At 29.2% G+C, this 5,066-nt stretch overlaps 1 pseudogene; it reads right to left on the bottom strand.

Annotated features, from left to right (window-relative positions):
* Nucleotides 1-2: 2 nt before the first annotated feature.
* On the bottom strand, nucleotides 3-849 carry LOC123227871 (annotated as a pseudogene).
* Between the last annotated feature and the right edge of the window lie 4,217 nt (nucleotides 850-5,066).

The following is a 5,066-nucleotide window of genomic DNA, read 5'->3' as shown; positions in this document are numbered from 1 at the left end:
AATCCGAAGTCTATTGCCTTGAGAGGTGATTCCTCCTCCTCATTGACGAACAGAAATTCTCAGCTTAAGATCACGATGCATAACCCCTAAAGAGTGGCAGGTTTCTACAAAACCAACTATAGTCCTAGCTAGTTGAGCTGCTTTTCTTTCAGTATAATGCCCCCTCTGAACAATCCTATCAAATAGCTCCCCACCTTGGCACAACTCCATCACAACATGAACAGCGACAGAGTCCTCATAAGCCCCTTTGATTGTAACCACATTAGAATGACCTGCTAAATGATGCATGATCTGAACTTCCCTCCTCACATCTTCCACATCATCAATTGTGAGCAATTTCCTCTTTGCAATTGACTTGCAAGCATACTCTTTTCCAGTCCCTTTCTCTGTAACGAGAAAAGTAGTCCCAAATTGTCCACTTCCTAGCTTTTGCCCCAAGTTATAGTGCTCCTTCAGGTGACATGTTTTCGTTTGCAGAACTGAATCTGTGCAAAGCCCTGCACTCGCCATTCTCCTCACTTTGTGAGGCCTCTTTGGTTTTGCAGGATCATCAGGCCTAATATTCTCATGATCCTGCTTCTTTATTGAAGTCTTTTGCATAGATTTCTTAGTCAGTTGCTTAACCTCTAAGTTAGCTTCTTTAACTATCTTCATTGGTGATGGAGGCTTCTGTGAATTATCACTATGGTCTTCAGATTCTTTAGTCACAGATTTTTTTTTAACTCTTCTTTTCTTGGGATGATATATGAATTCAAATGTTGATTTCGACCACCAAAGTGAGTTCGAAATTGGTTGATGAATACAATCCTTTAAAGGCCTTGCAACACAATGATTTCCCATTTAAAAAAAGCCAAGTCTCCACACTATATTCTTTTTGACACAAAAACAAACAGTTTCAAATCACACAAATTACTACGGCACCAACAACAGCAAAAACAAAAACAACCTCATCTCCAATCTCCCAAAAGGGTCCAAAATTCTATCTATAAACATTAAAATGAACCCTCTTTGAGCAAATTCTCACAAATGCATATAAAAAATATATAAATTAATCCCAATTGGGACACCAATTCTTCTTAAAAAATCTTGGACACCTCAAATCATGCAAAAGTTTATATAAATAATATTTCCAAAATATTATCAAACAAAGATTAATTTGACGGATTCCAAGCCAAATTTAATGATTTAAAAAGCAGAAGAATCCAAGAACAGAGTGGAAATAATAATAAATAAGAAAAAGAAAGGAGGAAGAAGAAGTGAAAAGTTTACCAAATCTTGATGAGAGAGAAAGATTATGAAGAGGGTTTTGAGAAGATTAAAATAAAGAAGAAGGGATTTGTCTGGTTTTCGATTTGATTTTCTTCATAATTTGTTTTTTTCATGCACGAAATGGTACGAAATACCGGTATTTCTGTTACTTCAATAAAAAAAATTTAAAAAGAAGCTATTAAATTCTTATTTTATTTATTTATAAAATTTTAATTTATGAGTTGGTCGAAGCTGTGATAAGCCTGATTTACTGTTGCCGGCAGGCCGGCCAACGGCGGCTCTTACAAGAATATTTTTAAATATAAAAAAAAATCAAAACTAATTTCTTGTAATTAAATAATAATCACTTTGCTAGGATTTTCTTTTAAAAAATTATATTTGATAATTAAAATTATTATAGAAAAAAATTAAAATAATAAGTTTAACATAATAATAAATTTAAACCTCTAATAATAAGACCATATTTTATAATTAATATTTAATTTTACAAATATAACATATTTCAGTTATAAGTGAGACTTTACAACACACAATTAAACCTGGGTCAAAAATTGTTATCAATAGTCCAAATTATTTTCTAAAATATTTTGTCTAAAATAGAAAATTACTTTTTTGAGATTAAAATGGTTTTAATTTAGTTTTTTTCCCCGAAAAACATGAAAATCTTTTTTTACTAGAAATTTCCATATTTTTGTACCGAGACAATAGAATAAAAATAATTTGAAAACTATTTGACAGATGAAATCAGAATAAAAAGAATTTAAAAAATTCAGTTAATTTCAATACAAGGTATTTTGTTCCAGCTTGAATTATTTGAATTTATAGTGAATTTTTAATGAATTTTAATAGTTGATCAAAAATATTTATCTTATTATTATTAAGTCTATCAATGCAGCGGTTTGAACTTGGTCAAACTTGTTTAAACTCAAATTTGAGGTTTAACTTGTTTAAACTTGAATTTGAAAAAAATTTTGAGTTTGGGCTTTGGGCATACCCATTCGAACCTTCGAATTTTTGTTTGAGTTTGACTCTAATATTTTAGAAAAGGCCAAAGGACTTGTTCACACCTAAAATTTATTATATTTCCAAATTGGTACCTCTTAATAATTGAAAACTCAAACATCTACATATGTGCAGTAAAAATCAACGAATTAGTTAAGTTCTAGAAGTAAAATCGTCATTTAATATTAAAAATATAAAAAATGTTATTTGTTGCCCCCTTAGGTTTAGAAAACTACAATTTCTCTCATAAATTAAACTTTAAAATATTATCCCTTCTCTTTTTTCCAACACCGACACTTGTCATTGGTGGTTCTCTCTCCCTCCCCTTTTTATTCTTTTACAATGCCTTCTCCTCATCTTCGTCATCGTACAAAGACATTTGATCATGAAACAATGTCTTCATCTTCTTCTTCTTCCAATGACAAAGACATCATCTATATCACTGGATGAAAATGATTCAATTCATTTTTGTCATTGAAAGAAGACAAAATGAGGAGAAGGCACTGAAAAAGGAAAGGGAGAGAGAACTAGCCGTGATGGTGTTGGAAAAAAAGAGAGAAAAAAAAAAAAATCCTAGGGGCAAAATGTAACATTTCAAAGTTTAATCTTAGAGGAAAATTATTAGTTCTCTAAATCTAAAGGGAAAATAGATAATGTTAACTAGTGCCGTTAATTTTAACCACTCATGAATGGGTATTTGGGTTTTCAATCGTTAAGAGGTACCAATTGGGAATGTAATAAACTTTGGGTGGGAATAAGTCCTTTGGCCTTTAAAAAATTGTAAAATACCCTTACAATTTTAAAGTCCTATAAAATAACCCCTGAAGTAGCTAGCTAAAAAATTACCAACTCAAACAACCATAAACTATTATTATATTTAATTTTCATTGAGACCCACAAAAAAAATAAAATAAAAGAGTTTCATACATCAAATTAGACATAGCAATTGACTGAGCTTAGCATGGCCCATTGTGTTGGTGGGTCAGGGCATGCCAAGACCAACTACATAGATGAAGAGGGCCCTTGACATGGCCTATAACCTCTTGGGTCGTGTCGTGTCGTGTCGAGCCCTTAACAAGATCAGTTTGCATGCTTTTGCAAGCAACCCACTAAATTATTAATTTTAATAAAATTTTAATTTAATTAATATTTAAGTATTATTAATTTTCTAATAATTTTTCATAGGCCGTGTTGAACCGCCCATGGGCATTACCTAAAGGTGTGCACGATTCGGTTGGATGTAGTTTAAGAGCTTTTTCAAACCAAACTTAAAAAAAAAAACAGTTTGAAAATTTTTCAAACCAAATTTAAAAAAAATAATTTAGTTTGGTTTGGATTATAGTTTAAACATATTAAAACTATTTACTTCTAAAATATATTATTGAATAAAATTAATTGAATTATACTTTTCTAAAACATAATATAAACATGTAAAATAAATATGAACCGTAACCCAAACTAAAAACCATTTTTAAAAAATTTATCAACCAAACCAAACTAAAGTATAATTTTTAAACGATTAGATCTGGTTTTATGATTAAATCAAATTATGTACACTCTAACTTTGCCCTATGGCCTTGATGCAACCCGCCATAATAGGTAGTAGACTGACCTAACATGTCCTCATCAAATTAATGTATAAATAATTAAATCATGAAATATAAAAAATTTAAAACAAATTATAATTAGAGAAGTCTCCTAATTCATTGAATATATAAAAGAGTCCAACCTTAAAAATAGAAAATTTAGCTTTAGTTAGACTTTTGTATGCAACATTTAAACTTATTTCAAATTTATTTTGTTTCAAATATGAAACAAAATATCAACCACTATCTAAATAAAACATTAACATAAATTAACAAACAGGTACGCTTTGAAACCCTATCAAGTTGAAGCGTAAACAACCTTTTTAGGTGCAAACTCAACAATACGATAGACATTTTTTTGGGTTCAAACTAGCTCGAGGGTTAAATTTTGTTCTAATCCAAAGTAAAAATTTTTGGACGAAAAATCACACCTCAAGCTTGCCCAACCCAATTAACTGGCCTAATAATATTAAGAAGAAAAGAATTGAGTCCAGGTTAGTGAGTTAAAATAACTTTTGGTCCCAAAATTTACCTAATTAAGCCAGACCAAATTTCTTAAAAAATGACTAAACAAGAAATAATGTTTATAAAGTAAACCATAAATTCAATTTTTAATTTGTTTACATCTAAACCTTTTATCTTTTATATTTAAAATTTATTTTAAATTGTTCACAAAATATACACTTTTTCTGGACTATGAGACTATAGATGGAATTAATGTAACTACAGTCTACTTTATAATGTTATATTTATTATTTTTATTGTGTGTTTATCATTTATTGTTCTTTTGTAATCTTTTAGCTGCCAACATTACCTCATATGATAATTCAAGTAGTTGATAATAAAATTGTTAATCTAATCTCAAATTCATGATAAAAACCGTAAAACACTTTACGATAGTCTAAAATAGATGTATTATTAAAAAACGCTTAAAAAAATTGAACATACTTTTGTCTATTGATGATGATGTCATGAAAAAATACGAGTTTCTTGTAATATTAGTTAAATTTTAATAGATCATTTTAATATTCTCCCACTTGGCTCGATTAAAAATTAATAGATCATAATTAGGAAAAAATGAAATAATTAATTTTTAATTAAAAAAAATGTACTTTAGTTTTCATTGTTTGACAGAGAATTATTTGTTTTTCGAGAAAAATACTGTAGCAAACTTTTCCAAATAAATTTTTCGATGGAAATAAACTTTTA

Source organism: Mangifera indica, chromosome 10 (genome assembly GCF_011075055.1).
Source record: "Mangifera indica cultivar Alphonso chromosome 10, CATAS_Mindica_2.1, whole genome shotgun sequence".
NCBI classification, from domain to species: Eukaryota; Viridiplantae; Streptophyta; class Magnoliopsida; order Sapindales; family Anacardiaceae; genus Mangifera; species Mangifera indica.
The sequence above is the reverse complement of the archived record's forward strand: the minus strand, read 5'-3'. Positions and strand labels throughout refer to the sequence as shown.